This window comes from Pistacia vera, unplaced genomic scaffold (assembly GCF_008641045.1).
Source record: "Pistacia vera cultivar Batoury unplaced genomic scaffold, PisVer_v2 Contig594, whole genome shotgun sequence".
Classification (NCBI taxonomy): Eukaryota; Viridiplantae; Streptophyta; class Magnoliopsida; order Sapindales; family Anacardiaceae; genus Pistacia; species Pistacia vera.
In genome coordinates this window covers 13384-33152 of record NW_022196439.1, presented here as the reverse complement: position 1 = coordinate 33152, position 19769 = coordinate 13384, and the positions used below count along the sequence as shown (strand labels likewise).

The 19769-nt window shown below is 33.2% G+C and overlaps 2 pseudogenes; both read right to left on the bottom strand.

Moving 5' to 3' along the window:
- Positions 1-376: 376 nt before the first annotated feature.
- LOC116110063 lies at positions 377-1525 on the bottom strand (annotated as a pseudogene).
- Positions 1526-12017: 10492 nt separating this feature from the next.
- Positions 12018-12908, bottom strand: LOC116110060 (annotated as a pseudogene).
- Between the last annotated feature and the right edge of the window lie 6861 nt (positions 12909-19769).

Genomic DNA, 19769 nt, shown 5'->3' with positions numbered 1-19769 from the left:
AAACCATAGGAGAGAGGTTAATCAGGCCAACAGTATAGCAATTTCAGTTTATAATCATGTGCTATTGATTGATACATTTCTATGGAAGGACATACCTTTACACAATATACATGACTGTTTCGACATATAAATTTAAGTTTTTACACGGATTCAAAAAGGATTAAGTTAAGACATAGAGAGTACAGAAATTCATATGTATCTGTAATGCATAATATGATATAAACACCCAAACAAGAGCTTATAAAATTTGTGTGACATATGACTTAAAGATATGGGACTCTACACATAATTTCCTAAAACTTTCATGCCACCGGAGCGTAGAATAACATAACTCCAGAATTAGATTTTTATGCATGTTGTCGGACTGTAAGTTGATTCCATTCATTAACTTTCCACGGAATTTGTTCTTATAAACTATTATATGCAGTCTCTAGAGTGATTAAACCGAAAACTTACAACTTTGATTTCAATCATGAACGAATGCACCCAATACCTTTGCAGATCGACAACCAAATGAAAAATAGTACAAGACAAACAGCTGCCTCAATTGCAAGAACAATTCGTACTGACGCCACCATTTCTTTCGAACGTTTGGAGTTTGATCTCATCCTCATTGAACCCATTCCTTCTGCAATGATATTGAGGAACCAGCCCATTTTGGTTATTAGAATCAAAGTTCCCGAATCAACCTTGACTTTATCGTAGATTTCCGGTGCTCCTCCAACTCAACACTCTCACCAGCATTATATGATCCTTAGCCTTCTTTTTGTTTGCTTGCTGAATTTCCCAATAACGGGCCTTTGTCGAATTAACAACTTCAACTTGTCGTTAGCATTACTAGGTGATGGGGAGAGACTCATAGGATCCGACAAGGGAAGCTCACTGTTCCAAGCATTGCTGCTTTGAGAGACATTTCCAATGAAGTTATCAATCGTGGATAACAGGCACTAGTTGCTCTGCACGCCAATGGCATTCATTCCGAGAAGTTCCTCTTGAACCCTTTTTAGCCGCTTGAACTCATCTCTCAGGTGCTCCAGAAACTGGAGTGCACCCAGCTTTCCTAATCCCTCATCCACAATCATGAAATAAACATACCCATCTTCCATCAAAAAACCGTAAATCCTTTTACCCATGGTCTCAATACCACTTATGGAACGCGGGAGTCCGTTCAGAACACAAGCAGCCAGATTCTCAAACTCATGATCTCCACTATGTGCATACCGAACCGTGTACCCTCGCACAGAACAAAAGAACAGTATTCGAATCGAACCATTTACTGACGCCAAACTGTCTCAATCCACAACCAATCTAGAAAAATCAAGTTCTTCACCACACAGTAAGCCATTTAAACTAAAGTTCAGCACTTTAATATCAAGAATTGGCAAATACAAACCCAATAAAATCCTCAACCAAGACACCAAAACTAAACAAAATGCAATCACTTCTTCAGCAACAAATCAAAAGCCCCAAATATATACCAACAAAGTCCTTCAGCTAAGTCTTCAAAGTCGAACAAATCCCTCATTCCTCTCGAGGGTTGTCACAAATACCCATATAAACTAATCTTGAAATTATAAAAAAAAAAAAAAAAAAAATTTACACAGAACCCATATTAGCATCTCGAATCTAACACAACCCCATCAAAATTCATCAACTGAACTCCAAGTAAAGCTGAAACTTTGAAATCACCCCAAACCCACATCAAAGTACTGCCCAGAAATCAAAAGTGAATTATACTCAAAGATCCAACCAAAACATTGAAACATTAGGGTTTTTAATTTATGATTAAATTTTCCATCATTTTTTCAGAACCAAACAGATCATTAAAAGGGTATTCAGAAAAGATTACCTGACCTCCAGTGTTCCTCAAAGCAAAAATACGAAAGAAACGGGTGTTCTGAATCGGGGAAGTTGAAAACAAAACTGAAAAAAAAAAAATAAAAAGACAGAAAAAGGTTGCAAAAGGAAGACTTTGAAATATGATTGAGACAGTTAAAGATAAATAAATAATTTCACTGATTAAATTTTCAGAAATTATTGAGTAAAATACTGTGATGATTATCTATAAGGTTGATTTTTGACTTCTTCCATTATTGTTTTATTTTCATTTTTTATTTTTTTTTCTCTAAAAGGAACAAGACAAAAGCACTTTTTTTTTCTTCCATTTTGGAAATATAGATATGGGTATGGGTTCAAGTGAAAAAGATTTTTTTAAGGAAAATAAATAATTTTTTATTTTTTAAAGTATACTTTATTAAAATAATTAAAAATTATTGGGTGCGTTTGGTTAGTATTTGGTGAGGATTTTAGGGATAGTATTGGGTTAGGATAGGGGAGTATTACGAGGTAAATTAAAAATTATGAAAAAGCCCTAGGTTACTAATTTAACTAAAGACCCTACATATAAAATGACAAAAACACCCCACCACCTGCAGTGTCAGATTCCGGCCACCACCGCCGGAATCTGGCCGGAAAATTTCGTTAGGCACAGACCGGTCAGATCTGTGCCGTAACACTTCGTTATGGCCTTTTCCGGCCAGATCCAGGGGATCTGTGGAAAAGGCCAGATCTACCGTCTCTTATGGCCGTCAACGGCCGGAAAAGGCAAACGAGGCCATCTTTGGCCGAGTGTGCGTCGTTTTCGGTCAACGACGCCATTTCTTGGCCGTCGCTGACGGCCAGATCCGTGGTGGATCTGGCGGAAAAGGCCACAGCGGTAAACTTCCGGCCATTTCTGGTCGGAGAGGCCGTTTGTACAGATTCCGGTATCACTGACGGTGGTTGCCAGAATCTGACAAGTTGGGTTGATGGGGTGGTTTTTGTAATTTTAAACTTTTTTCAGGGGGTATTTAGTGAAATTATAACCTTATGGGGTTAAAATGAATTAAAAATAGGGAATATTTTGGAGTGTACCAACATTATTTGGAGAATAGGATCCAGAATAGGGATAAAAATATTAAGCCAAACATGCAGATTGTTTTCTTTTGAACAATATCTCGAGAGTTGTTTTTATTTTATTAATAAACGAGTAATTAAAAGGATAAGCTATAAATCTTTTAAAACCTGTTCATCTGTATAAATATTATAGTTCAAATGTTTTTATTTGTAACATATTATACTATTTAAATAAAAAGCTTAAATAATTAAAATTAAATATTAGGTAATGATCGATCAAAATTTTCTTTATTTGACTGTCTTGTATAAACTATTATTTTTTACATTTCATAAATATTACTAATGGCTACTTATAATTAAATAATGTTGTTATTAAAATGTCCTAGTCAGATATTGTTTTATATTATATTAAACTGTTTAATATTTGTCAATACTTAACGGTCCTGAAGTTTGATTAGTAACAAAAAACTCCATAAATTTTTTGAAACAACAGAAATCTTGTAAAGAAATCTAGGTTCAATCAGCCATTTTGGTCATAGTAATTAAACAAGATCCCTAGAATGAAAATAGTTAAAAACTTATTACTAGTTTCATTTAAAGTGATGCAGGTAAGAACCTCCAAGCGGATATGCGCAAGATGTATTTGCATAGCTGTGAATCAAGAGACTTAGGTACCTTTAGAGGATAACAAGAAAACCTACATGGAAACACACAAAGAGCATTGGTAGTTGCTGGTGTAGAGGAAGTTGGAGAGGAATGTAGAGCGTGGGAAAAAAAAAAAAGGAAACAGGGAAGGGAAGAAGGGAAGGGTTGTAGGGTGCTACTGAGTTCCGAGTTAATTAAGATGCGTGCAATGCTGTTAGACATCTTAGTTATAAAAATTAAAAAATAAAAGGGAAGGGTTTGATATTGTCTTCCTATGAGGTTTGAAAGTTTAGAAGCTTGTGTACGAAGTTTGCAGGTCATGATGTTCAATGTATAATGAATCAAGAGTCAACTAATTACATAGCCATTTAGAGGACCATTCTATCATAAGTACTCCAACAAACTCTATACAAGACAACTATGCAGCACGGTGAAGAAGATATGAAAGAGAACTAAAATATGAAGAACATGAAGGTGGTGAGTTTGAAGAGAGACTAATCCAACATAGTCGACTTATGAAGACAAGGATATCTTCCTAGATGCATCATTTGATGTACACATCGAAGGAGTTAAAGACTCATCACCACAACATCTTCAAAAATAGAGCACCGATGTGAAAGCGTTTGTGATCTTATTATGATAAAGAAATCAGTTAAAACATTATGGTTGTAACCCCCATACAAACGGAGATGCTCATACATTGTTCACAGGTATGCAAAAACAGTCGTCCCTTAGAGAATGAATGGCTAGGAATGGGATCGTTCATAAGGAACAACTTGCTAGAGTGAAACGAGTGTTCCAGGTGGACAAAACGATGAACGGTCTATGGAACGTGTCGTTCATGCCAGAATTACATGCCTAAAGAGGAACGGGCGTTCCATGATTGGTCAAAAAGGGGGTGCAATGTTATTTTTTTAAAGCTTAAATCGAGTACAAGTAAAAGATAAAAATTATGGGGGCAAAGTGATTACGGGAAGGAGGAGGAGAGAAAAAAGAAGAAAAAGATGAAAAAGAGGAAGGAAAGGAAATGGATTTTAGCCAAAAGAGAGAGAAAGGCGAAGGAGGAAGAAGAAGAAGAAGAAGAAGGAAAAAAAAATGAGAAAAGGGGGAAGGAAGGAAGAATTCAGCCAAGAGATAAATTTGGGGGAGAAATCGTAAATTCTCAACTTGGGTATCTCAACATGTAGATTTTTCCTCATTTTGCTCCTCAGTTTCTATAATCTGAAGTTTCTAAGCCTTTTCCCCAATTTTGGCTAAATAGGAGAAGAATGGGAAATTCTTAGAGGAGTGCCACACCAATTGGGTTGAGCTTCAAATTTGTTTAGTGGAAGATCCTAAATAGGGTTGTAACAAGGAGAGTCGCTTGTGAGCCAGCTCAGCTCGGCTAAGTACAGCGTTAATGACTGTCTCGTGTGGAATCGAGCTAACTCGCCTCAATTTGTTAGAGAGCATGAACCAAGTTGAGCCTGTCTCGGCTCAGCTCGTTAGGCTACGAGCCAAGTCAGACTCAAATTAAGGGTCGTTTTAGGGGTTTTTAAAGTATGAGGGATTAAACTAAAATTATCAAAACAAAAGTTACAAAATGACAAGAACTCCGATGTTAAATCCTTAAAAACGAAAGGAAGAGAAACATGAGCCATTAGAGAGAGAGAAAGAAGAAAAGCAACAAGAGAAGAGGAAGATAGGTTAAAAAGAAAAGAAAGGGGTTAGGGGAAAGTTAAAGAAAATAAGTTGAATTTTCTTTTCATTTGGAACATGGGTTTTGTTACCAAGAGAGATCAGGCAGAGAGAAAATAAAAAACCCTAAATCAAAAGGGCAGTGAGAATACCTTAGAGTTGGTGGAAGAGCAAGGGAAAAATGAGAAAGAAAGGTAGAAAGAAATAAAGAGAAACAAGAGAGAGAGAGAGAGAAGGAGCAAATGGGTAATAAATGAGGAGAAAAATGAAGAGAAAGAGATAAAAATTAGAGAAAGAGAAAGGAATGAGTAATAAAAGAGAGAGAGAGAGAGAGAGAGAGAAGAAGAAGAAAAAAAGAAAAGGAAAGTGTAATAAATTGGAGAGAGAAAAAGTTGCTCATTTTTTTTAATAGCTCGAGAGCTCTAACTCGGCTAGTTAAGTCAAACTCGAAATTTTCCTCTCTTCACGAGCCAATCTGAGTCAGAAAATCAATAGTTCAGCTCGAACTCGAATTTTTCTCCTTTTTCACAAGTCGAGCTCGTTAAGATAAAGACTTAAAAAAAAAAAAAAAAAAAAAAAAAGGGGAAAAACTTTGAAGTGAGTTTGATTCTTTGTCACTATACAAACAAACTGTTTTTCTCCCTTTTTTTTTTTGGTTGGCCTGGGAGGTGTTGTTGAGAATCATTGCAATCCTGAAAAGAAAATACAACTAGCTAGCAACCATAAACGATCTTCATATATAATTTCTCTACACCTCCCTATCCTGGAGAAAACTTGCGGGCAACAGCAAACATAAACCTCCCACGCATAAACCCCTCCTGCAAATTGCACATTCCCCTAGCTCTTCCCCGTGATACCCAATCATGTGGTCAAACACCACCAACACAAGACAGTAACTCCTGCAAAAGGAGCCTTGCATTTCCAAACAGAGTTGATAGAAAGACCCAAGAGTTAAGAAATGAAGAAGTTAAGAGAGATGGAATGATGAGATCAATGGTGGAATGAAGAAATCGCAAAATGGCAGAGTGAAAATATGGGTTGGGGCTCAATGGAATGAAAATTTAGGGAAACCGGTGAAAAATTCAGATTTTAGTAATAAAAAGAGGGGTGTAATGGTTGACCCGGTTTTTCCTAGAAACCAATTGGATCGACAGGTTGCTACAACACCCCCGGTCCAATCGCGGGTTATTCTGGGTGAAATCACGCCTCGGGTTTTATGCTAGTCCGCCTTGCCTCACAGGCTGGTTCCCGATCGAACTGGTTCAACCGATCAGGTCGGACTAGGTTTTAAAACATTATTCATTGTACTAGTTAATGTCAAATAAAAATTAAACAGTGGGTTAAAAGATGTACTCTATTATTTCCTTCATACTAGAATATTTAAAAAATTAATTAGTTACAAAAAAAAAAAAATGATAATTAACTAAGAGAGATATAATGATCGTATAACACTTCCCAATACTACGTATACCTAAGGGCAAAAAATGAAAAGTCTATATTAGAATTTTTATATAAAATTTGAAAAGTAAAAAGTATTTTATCAACGTTTAGAACAAAATAATTTAGTGAAATACTATCATTCTTGAATTCTTTGTGAAGCATAATTATTGATTAGGTTTTAATTTACTTTTAATTGTTAAGATAGGGAAGAAATAATTAGCTAAAAAAATTATTTACATATGAATTATATGATTATAATATAATATATATTAAATAAGGAAAAATTACATATTAATATTAAATAAGGGAAAATTCCACAAACCCTTCTCTTTACTGAAAAACGTCACCTACCAAACCTTTTTTTAAACTCACAAAAACCTACTAAAATAAATAAAATCTGTTAATTAACGGTAGACGAATAAGGAAGTCTTTTGCACTGTCTACCTTCTAAGATAAGACCCCGAGGATTTCTTAAAGAGAATCCAAGACCTTTATTATAACAACTTTATTTTAACTTATTTCAATTGACTACTCTCTTCATTTAAAATACTTGTATGTATAGTAAATTGCAAAGTATAAAGATAAAAAATTAATACAATACAATAGATTAAGATAAAAAATTATTCCCATTAAATCCCTAAATGTCCTAATTTCTTGAAAATCCCCTAATTTATTTTAAATTGTTTGATATAAAGTCAGCACTTTTTTTATATATATATCATGTAACAATTATGTCGCTTGAATTTGTATATTTTCTAATATGATAAATACACATGAAGAAAATTCAGAATAAGTTAACTACCTCTAAGTAGTTTGGCGGTTCGCATGGGGTTCGGGTGTATTACTGAAGAAGTTTTGAATTCATTCCACGACTACTAATAAGGGATGGTCACTGGAGGCTTACTGACCGTTAACTTCAGGCCTCGGGGGACTAATTAAGATATACACAAGTTAGTTTGGACACCATCAGATAAAAAAAAAAAAAAAAAAAAAAAAAAAAAATTGAACAAGTTTCTAACTAGTGTCAACAATTTTTTCTAAATACTACACCCTTGAATCAGAAAGAGTATTGATTTTGCAATGTGCTACAGCAGATTTGATTTGGCATTTGAAATCTATTTTTATATAGCTTGATTAAGAGGATAGTCATAAAATTGTAATTATAATTTTCAATCACATCCAATTAGAAGCAAATCAAATCCACATCTTTTCTGTAGGCCACTTTTTGTAATACCTCTAATGCATTATGTTTAACTACAAAACAAGACAATTGTAAAAAAAATTTAAAAGATACTAACGATCAGATTTGATTAAGGAAACCTCATCCATGACAACAAGGCTAATCTCTTTGTTTGGTATGACCACTCTTAGTTTGTCCATCACTATGTGGTGTAATTTATGTGGTCCATCAAATATTAACACCATATCAATTTGTAAAAAAATTTAAATTTAAAATAATTTTCGCATTTGTTTGTTGTATGTCTATACGATCTATTTGACATCCTACTGTCAAAATGTTTTATTTTCCTTAAATATGATGCGTGTTAATAGAAGATAGATATTAACTATGCTCTAGTGTAGTAGCTAAATCCACGAACAATGAATCTTGAATCCATAAGAAGTCGAAATTACGACTTAACAATTCGTAAAGGAACCAATTAAGAATTTTATTGAAAAATCATTCTTTGTTTGTAACATAAAAACCTATTTATACTAAATTATTCCTAATGGTAATAAAAGAAATTCTATGAAAAAGGGAAACAAATAAAAAAAAATTAATAAGAAAATAAAGCTTACTAATAAAAAACTTCTAAATAAACTAAATTTCAAATAAAATAGAAAAACTACTTAAATCTTAATATGAAATCTTAAATAAATAAGAAAATCAAATAAATAAAGGAAAACAAATCAAATCACAATTTAACAATATTTCTCCTACATCAGATTATTGTTATATTATTTATATGTCTAGTCAAGCTACACTAGGAAGTATAATATACATTAACGGCAGTAATCTACACTACCTAATGTGAAAAATACTATAATTTATGCCATTATATTTATTACGTATCCAATCTCAATATTGGTCATACTACATATCCATATCAACTATATAATTCCAAATTAATCTGAGACAAAGAAAATTTCCTTTTGGGCCATACTTTAGTACTAAGTAACGGGATTTTCATAACAATGAGGAAATAATAATTTATTTTCTCTTAATATAACTAATATTCATAAATAAACCTTGTATCTCTCAATTCCTCACAACTATAATCGTTCTACGGAGAATTAAAAGAAAACAAATGACGACGATAAAATCTTCCTTAAAGAAATTTTTGTCAAAATGATGAATGAATTTAGACGAACGTATAGAAAAGCTTGAGAAGAAGATCGCCGAAGAACGACAAAAGGCTATTAAATTTAGTGAAGCTCAGAATTATAAAGCTGTCGGGAAATGCTCAACAGAATCAGGGAATTAGAAGGTGAACTTGAAAAGCTTACCAAACAAAAAGCTCTAAAATTTTAGAGCCAAGGCAGTCAATTAAAGAGTCATAATTCTTTTTTTTTTTTTTTTGAAGTATTTAGTTTATTAATCCATGTAGGATTTTTTCAAATGAATATATAATTTATTTTTGAATTGTTACATGAATGTTCTGTATGTTTGTTAAATTAATAGATATTAATTACAAACAATAATTGAAATTTTTTATTTAGATATTGCGAAATAATAGTTTTACAATGCTGGTAGGAGAGCACACTGCACACCAAAACAAACAAGTTAAAATTCTTATCCTGAGTTTGATTTTGACATAAGAAATGAAGATGGTATTTTTCACCACATTTTAGTTCACTAGAAAAATCTTGAAACAGTATAAGTGGCAGAATTCCATTTTGTCCTTGTTGTTTCGATAAAGATTATTTAAAAATACTCTGTTTTGAATACTATCGTTTGTTCTTTGAGTCAACGATATAGATTCAAGATTTTCCAGTGGGGCAATCGAAAAAATTTCAAATATTATCGTCCATGAAAATTTGAGTTTTAATTTATTCATTTTTGTTAGAATTTACTATACAAAATAATTTTTTATTTTTTTATATTGATTGATGACAAAAGAAATAAATTAAAAATATATTTGATATTACATGTACAAAACAAATAAAGTTCAATAAATTTGGATTTAGGCTATTTTGATTAAAAAAATATATAAAGGGTTGTTACGTTAAAACATAGAGATAAACTAAAATTCCTAAGTTCAGTGGGGTCATGAGCCCCCACTAACCCCTTAGTGCTCCATCCACCTAACTTTATTAACCTAAAAATAATGAAAAATGTGTTATACAAATAAACAAACACGTAGGCCCTAGTATTGTTTCTGTATAAATTTCAACCAATATTTGAAAAGAGTGTAACTGATATCACAAGAATGAAAACATAATTCTCTCCACTATAAGTTAATGAGTTACAATATGAACAATTATATGACGAGAAATATATTTTGCTCATTCAAATTTCAAAGAGAATAAAGTAGAAAACTACATTTTTTATTTCATAAAATAAAACTGTCCTCGAACGAGTTTCATTCAAAACCCAAATGTTTAATAGTTAAAAGGGGTTAATCCATTCATGTAAGTAAATTTTTTATTTGCATACAATGATGTTATTGAAATATGAAGATTTTCGAAACAGGAAAATGATGCGAAAATATAATAATAATAATAATAATGAAAGGTATATCTAAAGTTTTAATTAAAAAGACTTACCAAGAAGTATTTACCAACTTAGAAAAATAAATCGTATAAATAAAATAAAAAGGGTTGTTTTTATTCGCTCTAAATAGTTAAAGTCTCGAACGTCTAACAAGTTTCAAAAATATTAGATGGCTTCCTAAAATTACCAAAAACCCCCAAAAAATATCATAAACCTTTTGAAAATGTCAAAAAGCCTTTACAAATATAAAAAAATATCAGATGGCTTCCTAAATTACCAAAAACCCCCAAAAATATCATAAAACCTTTTGAAAATGTCAAAAAGCCTTTACAAATAAACCTTCTAAGAGTTAACAAGTTTTCAAAAATATTAGATGGCTTCCTAAAATTACCAAAAACCCCAAAAATTCATAAAACCTTTTGAAAATGTCAAAAGCCTTTACAATATAAAAGATAAACCTTCAAAGAGGTGTTTTATACTTTGCAAATATCACTATGATTCTTTGACACCTAACTATTTCTTGAGGAAACGAATGAAATAAACAAACAAGAAGAATTTAAATATTTTTTAGAAAAAATGTCTAGAAAATATCTATTAACCAAGTATCAGCATAAAAAACCCTATAAAAAGCTTTTCTTTTTTTAATTATTTTTTTTTTTTTTTCAATAAAGCTTCTATCAAACTGTTTTTTTTTTCTGAATACCACTAATATGAATTCTTAATATTAGAATATTCCTCTATTTTATCGTTGGAGGATTAGACTTTATCCACTTAAATTTTTAGTTATTTTTCTATTACAATCTAATGGTCTAAAAATTGCCTGATTAGTATAACAAATAATCACCTATAACTTTTACAACCATTGAATTGCAAATGATCAAAGACTAAAAAATTTATCAACATTTTAACTACATATTTAAGCCGAAAGAACCTGACTACATTCCTATTTCTTAAACAAGAAGCCATCATATTTTGCCCTAATTTTTACAACAAAAAAATTACAAAAATTCTAATCTCCTCTATTGTCCTTGGCAAGACAGCCTCTATAATCTTATCATTAACAATTCCTACAGAGTAAACCAACTCAAAACTAAAAAGACTATACACTTTGATGTCATGTTCCTACATGCTCTGTCTATGCAGCTTCAATAATGGCTCTTTAGGCAATGATCTAAGACAAAAAGTACAAAAAAATAGCTTTGTTGTCTTTAGATTGATTCTGACAAACAACACATGCAACAACGGCGAATAGAAATAAAAACCATAGGGCATAGAAGGTTTAATCAGGCAACAGTATAGCATTTCAGTTTATAATCATGTGCTATTGATGATACATTTCTATGGAAGGACATACCTTTTACAATATACATGACTGTTTCGACATATAAATTTAAGTTTTTTACACGGATTCAAAAAGATTAGTTAAGACATAGAGAGTACAGAAATCTCATAATGTATCTGTAATAGCAAATACTAGTGATATAAACACCCAAACAAGAGCTTATAAAATTTGTGTATACATATGCATTAAGATATGGAACTCACACAAATTTCCTAAAACTTTCATGCCACCGGAAGCGTAGATACATAACTCCCGAATTAGATTTTTATAGCAGTTGTCGAGACTGATACGTTGATTCCATCATTAACTTCCACGGAATTTGTTCTTATAAACTATTATATGCAGTCTCTAGAGTGATTAAACCGAAAACTTACAACTTTGATTTCAATCATGAACGAATGCACCCAATACCTTTGCAGATCGAAACCAAATGAAAATAGTACAAGACAAACAGCTGCATCAATTGCAAGAACAATCGTACTTGACGACCCATTTCTTTCGAACGTTTTGAGAGTTTGATCTCATCCTCATTGAACCATATCCTTCTGCAATGATATTGAGGAACCAGCCCTTTTGGGATTAGAATCCAAAGTTCCCGAATCAACCTTGACTTTATCTGTAGATTTCCGGTGCTCTCCAACTCAACATCTCTCACAGCAAATATAGATCCTTACATCTTTTTGTCTTGCTGCTGACTTTCCCAATAACGGGCCTTTGTCGAATTAAAAACTTCAACTTGTCCGTTAGCATTACTAGGTGATGGGGAGAGACTCATAGGATCCGACAAGGGAAGCTCACTGTTCCAAGCATTGCTGCTTTGAGAGACATTTTCCAATGAGTTATCAATCTGTGGATAAAGGCACTAGTTGCTTTGCACGCCATGGCATTCATTCCCGAGAAGCTTCCTCTTGACCCTTTTTAGCCGCCTTCTTGAACTCATCTCTCAGGTGCTCCAGAAATGGAGTGCACCCAGCTTTCCTAATCCCTCATCCACAATCATGAAATAAACATACCATCTTCCATCAAAAAACCGTAAATCCTTTTACCCATGGTCTCAAAATACCACTTATGGAACGCGGGAGTCCGTTCAAGACACAACGCAGCCAGATTCTCAAACTCATGATCTCCACTATGTGCATACAGAACCCGGTTACCCCTCGACACAGAACAATTAAACAGTATCTGAATCGAACCCATTTACTGACGCCAAAACATAGTCTCAATCCACAACCAATCTACTGAAAAATCAAGTTCTCACCACACAGTAAGCCATTTTAAACTATAAGTTCAGCACTTTAATATCAAGAATTGGCAAAATACAAACCCAATAAAATCCTCAACCAAAGACACCAAAACTAAACAAAATGCAATCACTTCTTCAGCAACAAAATCAAAAGCCCCAAATATATACAACAAAGTCTTCAGCTAGTCTTCAAAGTCAAGAACAAAATCCCTCATTCCTCCCGAGGGTTGTCACAAATACCCATATAAACATAATCTCTGAAATTTATTAAAAAAAAAAAAAAAAAAAATTTACACAGAACCCATATTAGCATCTCGAAATCTAACACAACCCATCAAAATTCATCAACTGAACTCCAAGTAAAGCTGAAAACTTTGAATCAACCCAAAAACCCACATCAAAGTAGCCCCGAAATCAAAATAGTGAATTATACTCAAAGATCCAACCAAAACATTGAAACATTAGGGTTTTTAATTTATGATTAAATTTTCCATCATTTTTCAGCAACCAAACAGATCATTAAAAGGGTATTCAGAAAAAGATTACCTGACCTCCATAGATGTTCCTCAAAGCAAAAATACGAAAGAAACGTGGTGTTCTGAATCGGGAAGTTGAAAACAAAACTGAAAAAATAAAAAATAAAAAAGACAGAAAAAGGTTGCAAAAGGAAGACTTTGAAATATGATTGAGACAGTTAAAGATAAATAAATATTCACTGATTAAATTTTCAGAAATTATTGAGTAAAATACTGTGATGATTATCTATAAGAGTTGACTTTTTGACTTCTTCCATATTGTTTTATTTTCATTTTTTATTTTTTTTTTTCTCTAAAGGAACAGACAAAAGCACTTTTTTTTTCCATTTTGGAAATATAGATATGGGTAGGGTTCAAGTGAAAAAAGATTTTTTAAGGAAAATAAAATTAATTTTTTTATTTTTAAAGTTTACTTTATTAAAATAATTAAAAATATATTGGGTGCGTTTGGTTTAGTATTTTGGATAGGATTTTAGGGATAGTATTGGGTATGGATAGGGGAGTATTACGAGGTAATTTAAAAATTTATGAAAAAGCCCTTAGGTTTACTAATTTAACTAAGACCCTAACTATAAATGACAAAACACCCCCACCACCTGCAGTGTCAGATTCCGGCCACCACCGCCGGAATCTGGCGGAAAATTTCGTTACGGCACAGACCGGTCAGATCTGTGCCGTAACACTTCGTTATGGCCTTTTCCGGCGATCCATGGTGGATCTGGCTGGAAAAGGCCAGATCTACTCTCTTATGGCCGTCAACGGCGGAAAAGGCCAAACGAGGGCCATCTTTGGCCGATGTGGCCGTCGTTTTCGGTCAACGACGGCCATTCTTTGGCCGTCGGCGGCCAGATCCGTGGTGGATCTGGCGGAAAAGGCCACAGCGGTAAACTTCCGGCCATTCTGGTCGGAAGTAGGCCGTTGTACAGATTCCGGCATCACTGACGGTGGTTGCCAGAATCTGACAAGTTGGGTTGTGGGGGTGTTTTTGTTAATTTTAAACTTTTTTTCAGGGGGTATTTAGTGAAATTAATAACCTATGGGGTTAAATGTAATTAAAAAAATAGGTAATATTTCTGGAATAGTGTACCAAACATTATTTGGAGAATAGGATCCAGATAGGTAAAAATATTAAGCCAAACATGCAGATTGTTTTCTTTTGAACAATATCTCGAGAGTTGTTTTATTTTTATTTAATAAACGAGTAATTAAAAGGATAAGATATAATTTTTTATAACCTGTCTCATCCTGATATAAATATTATATGTTCAAATTGTTTTATTTGTAACATATTACTAATTTAAATAAAAGCTTAAATAAATTAAAATTTAAATATTAGGTTAATGATCGATCAAAATTTTCTTTTATTTTGACTGTCTGTATAAACTTATATTTTTTACATTTCTATAATATTTACTAATGGCTACTATAATTAAAATACTGTTGAATTTTTATTAAAATGTCCTAGTCAGATATTGTTATTTTATATTAAACTGATTTAATATTTTGTCAATACTAACGGTCCTGAAGTTTGATTAGATAACAAAAAACTCCATAAATTTTTTGAAACAACAGAAATCTTGTAAAGAAATCTAGGTTCAATCAGCCATTTGGTCATAGTAATTAAACAAGATCCCCTAGAATGAAAATAGTTAAAAACTTTATTAACTAGTTTCATTTAAAGTGATGCAGGTAAGAACCTCCAAGCCGGATATGCGCAAGATGTATTTTGCATAGCTGTGAAATCAAAGAGACTTAGGTATCCTTAGAGGTAATAAACAAGAAACCTACATGGAAACACACAAAAGAGATTGGTAGTTGCTGGTGTAGAGAATAGTTGGAGAGGAAATGTAGAGTGGGAAAAAAAAAAAAAGGAAACAGGGAAGAGGAAGAAGGGAAGGGTTGTAGGTGCTCAATGAGTTCCGAAGATAATTAAGATGCGTGCAGCTGGTTTAGACATCTTAGTTAAAAATTAAAAAAATAAAAAGGAGGGTTTGATATTGTTTCCTTATGAGGTTTGAAAGTTTAGAAGCTTGTGTACGAAGTTTGCAGGTCATGATGTTCAATGTATAATGAATCAAGAGTCAACTAATTACAAGCCATTTGAGGACCATTCTATCATAAGTACTCCAACAATCTTATACAAGAAAACTATGCAGCACGTGAAGAAAGAATATGAAGAGAACTAAAATATGAAGAACATGAAGGTGGTGAGTTTGAAGAGAGACTAATCCAACATAGTCGACTTATGAAGATCAAGGATTATCTCCTTAGATGCATCCTTTGAGTGTACACATCGAAGGAGTTAAGAACTCATCACCACAACATCTTCAAAAATAGAGCACCGTCGATGAAAGCGTTGTGATCTTATTATTGATAAAGAAATCAGTTAAAACATTATGGTTGTAACCCCATACAAACGGAGATGCTCATACATTGTTCAAGGTATGCAAAACAGTCGTCCCTTAGAGATGAATAGGCTTAGGAATGGGATCGTTCCATAAGGACAACTTGCTAGAGTGAAACGAGTGTTCAGGTGGACAAACGATGAACGGTCTATGGAACGATGTCGTTCATGCCTAGAATTAATGCCTATAAGAGGAACGGGCGTTCCATGTTGGTCAAAAAGGGGGTGCAATTGTTATTTTTTAAAGCATTAAATCGAGTACAAGTAAAAGATAAAAATATGGGGGCAAAGTGATTACGGGAAGGAGGAGGAGAGAAAAAAGAAAGAAAAGAATGAAAAGAGAGAAAGGAGAAGGAAATGGGATTTTTAGCCAAAGAGAGAGAAAGAGCGAGAGAGGGAAGAAGAAGAAGAAGAAGAAGGAAAAAAAAATGAGAAAAGGGGGAAGGAAGGAAGAATTCAGCCAAGAGATAAATGGGGGAGAAATCGTAATTCTCAACTTGGGTATCTCAAACATGTAGATTTTTCCTCATTGCTCCTCAGTTTATAATCTGAAGTTTCTAAGCCTTTTCCCCAATTGGCTAAATAGGAGAAGAATGGAAATTCTTAGAGGAGTGCCACACCAATTGGGTTGAGCTTCAAATTTGTTTAGTGGAAGATCCTAAATAGGGTTGTTCAACAAGGAGAGTCGCTTGTGAGACGCTCAGCTCGGCTCAAGTACAGCTCGTTAATGACTGTCTCGTGTGGATCGAGCAACTCGCCTCAATTTGTTAGAGAGCATGAACCAAGTTGAGCCTGTCTCGGCTCAGTCGTTAGGCTCACGAGCCAAGTCAGACTCAAATTATAGGGTCGTTTTAGGGGTTTTATAAAGTATGAGGGATTAAACTAAAATTATCAAACAAAAAGTTTACAAAAATGACAAAAACCCGATGTTAAAATCCTTAAAAACGAAAGGAAGAGAAACATGAGCCATAGAGAGAGAGAAAAGAAGAAAAAGCAACAAGAGAAGAGGAAGATAGGTAAAAAGAAAAGAAAGGGTTAGGGGAAAGTTAAAGAAAATAAGTTGAATTTTCTTTTCAATTTGGAACGGGTTTGTTACCAAGAGAGATCAGGCAGAGAAGAAAATAAAAACCCTAAACAAAGGGCAGTGAGAATACCTTAGAGTTGGTGGAGAGAGAAGGGAAAATGAGAAAGAAAGGTAGAAAGAAATAAAGAGAAACAAGAGAGAGGAGAGAAGAGAGAGCAAGGGTAATAAATGAGAGAGAAAAATGAGAGAAAGAGATAATAAATTAGAAAAGAGAAAGAAAGAGTAAAAATGAGAGAGAGAGAGAGAGAGAGAGAAGAAGAAGAAAAAGAAAAAGGAAAGTGAATAAATTGGAGAGAGAAAAAGTTGCTCATTTTTTTTAATAGCTCGAGAGCTCTAACTCGGCTAGTTAAGTCAAACTCGAAATCCTTCCTCTCTTACGAGCCAATCGAGTCAGAAAATCAATAGTTCAGCTCGAACTCGAATTTTTCTCCTTTTCACAAGTCGAGCTCGTTAAGATAAAAATTCGGCTTGAAAACAACTCTAGTCTTAAACTCTTTTTAGCAAGTTATCTCATTTCTTTCCAATTTTATTAGAAATGAAATGAATTGCAAAATGTGTTATGTTCATTTATGCCATAATTGTAATTGATATATGAAGATGAGATTTATATTGTGATGGTTGAAATTGAAATTGTACGGATAAAAGTGGCTTTGATTATTTGGACAAGTGTTTGCATGAGAGGGGGAAATTTTGGGTTGAAATTGTCAATTTGAAACATGTTTGTGACACTTATATTTTTACCCCTATGTTGATTAAGATATTTTAGTATAATATTGTCTTACAAATGAAAGGAGGCATTTGTTTTATGAGAGAGGTTTTGAGAACATATTTGAAAGCTTGCATTTTCGTCCTTACAAGACTTGAGATGTTATGGGATATTATGTACTTTTTGGAAATGATGAAATGCATAGAATTTATGAAAGGTATATGGTTATGAGAAAGATGGTTTGAGTAATTTATGGCAATGTTTATTTCCAATGATGTTTCAAATTCCTTATAATGTGCTATCACTTAAAGCATGATATTGATTTATTATTTCTTGAATTTTGTTGATTGATTTTAGAAAGAATTATGAAGTAGTTTCAATTCAATGATTTATGTTGTCCTAGTATGCTGGTATTGGTTGAATTTCATATTTCAAAATGAGTTTTACTTCTAATAGGGCAAGCGGTTTGAATAATGAAAAGATATGTATAAGTTTGCTAAGTTGAGAATGGTTTGGGTGAATTACATGTTTACCATTTTCATTCATAAAGTACTATGATTTTAAACATGTATTAATAAAGAAAGAAATAATAAGTTTTGAGAAGAGTATAAGGTTTTATGAAAAAAGTGATGATTGGGAAAGTAAAGATAGAAGTGGTTTTCAAACCATCCCGCGAAGTACCCAGTTCTTCATATCAATTATGATAGATTATGATATTCTACTTGAACGATGCGAATTATGTGGGTATGATCGATTTTAGTGCTCTGCCCGAGCAATGCAAATTCCGCAAGGTATGAGGGATTATGATGTTCTACTTGAACAATGCGAATTCCGTTGGGTATGATTGATTTTAGTGATTTGCGAGTGATGCGAATTTCGCTGGGTATGAGGATTATGATATTCTACTCAAACGATGCGATTCCATTGGGTATGATTGATTTTAGTGCTCTGATGGCGATGGAATTCACTGGGTATAATGGATTATGATCTTGTACCCGAACAATGTGAATTCCATTGGGTATGACAATTAGTTTTTGGCCCGAGCGATGCAAATTTTGTTGGTTTGACAGTTTTAATGCCAAGAGATGCGAATTCCGCTTGGCAAGATGAATTTAGTGGTTCTACCAGCACGATGATAGATCTTGCCAAGTAAGATGAATTTACCCTGGTACTAGTGGTGATAAGAGTTTTCGCATAAGATTGAGAGATGGTTTAGATCTATATACCATATTATTAAAAGAAGACTACATAAGTGCAAATGTTTATTTGTATATAAAATGTTATAAAAAATGTTTGGGTCTTACATATCAGAACAACTATTATTGATATGCTAGCTCATGAGATGACTTCAGATTTTTGAATATATGTATAGAAATGTTTCGGAAATCAGAATAGTTATTACTTGCTTCGATGAATGTTTATCGTTATATGATGTTTTCATAAAACGTTTGCAAAGCACGCACTCACCATGTATTTCAGCTCACTCTTTAAGGGTCGTTCAATGGTGTCCAAAACCATGGTTGATAAATTGCATTGAAGACATGAACTCCCTGCATCATTGTGAGCCTCAAATTCGATGAACTTGATTTGATGCGCCTCACGTAAACCAAACAAATCCGATGAACACATGATCATGCTGTATGGCTAAAGGCTCAAAAGTAGTAGAGGCTTCCCAAGCATAGTAATGTGATTGTCTAAAAACCGTATTTGGTCTTGAAACTGTAGGAAACAGAGAAATATTTGGTGGCCATAGATTTGGAAATCTCTAATAGCGCAAAAAGCCAAACCAAACAAGATTTTATGGTCCCAATATGGTGGAACTTCGATACTCATAGAAGACCCCATAACTTGAAAGATAAACCACTCTGGAATTTCATTTCCGTATAACAAATACAACTCTGATAAAATCCTATACCAAGAAAATCATAATTATAACATAATTTTAACATCTGAAATATATAATAATAATGTAAGAGGAGAGAAAATCATCCATGGTTTCATTCTTGAGCTCTTAGTAGAGACCTTTCAAATTGTCTTGCAGTGCATTCCTATCAAATTTGAAACAATTGGCGAGGTTAAATCTGC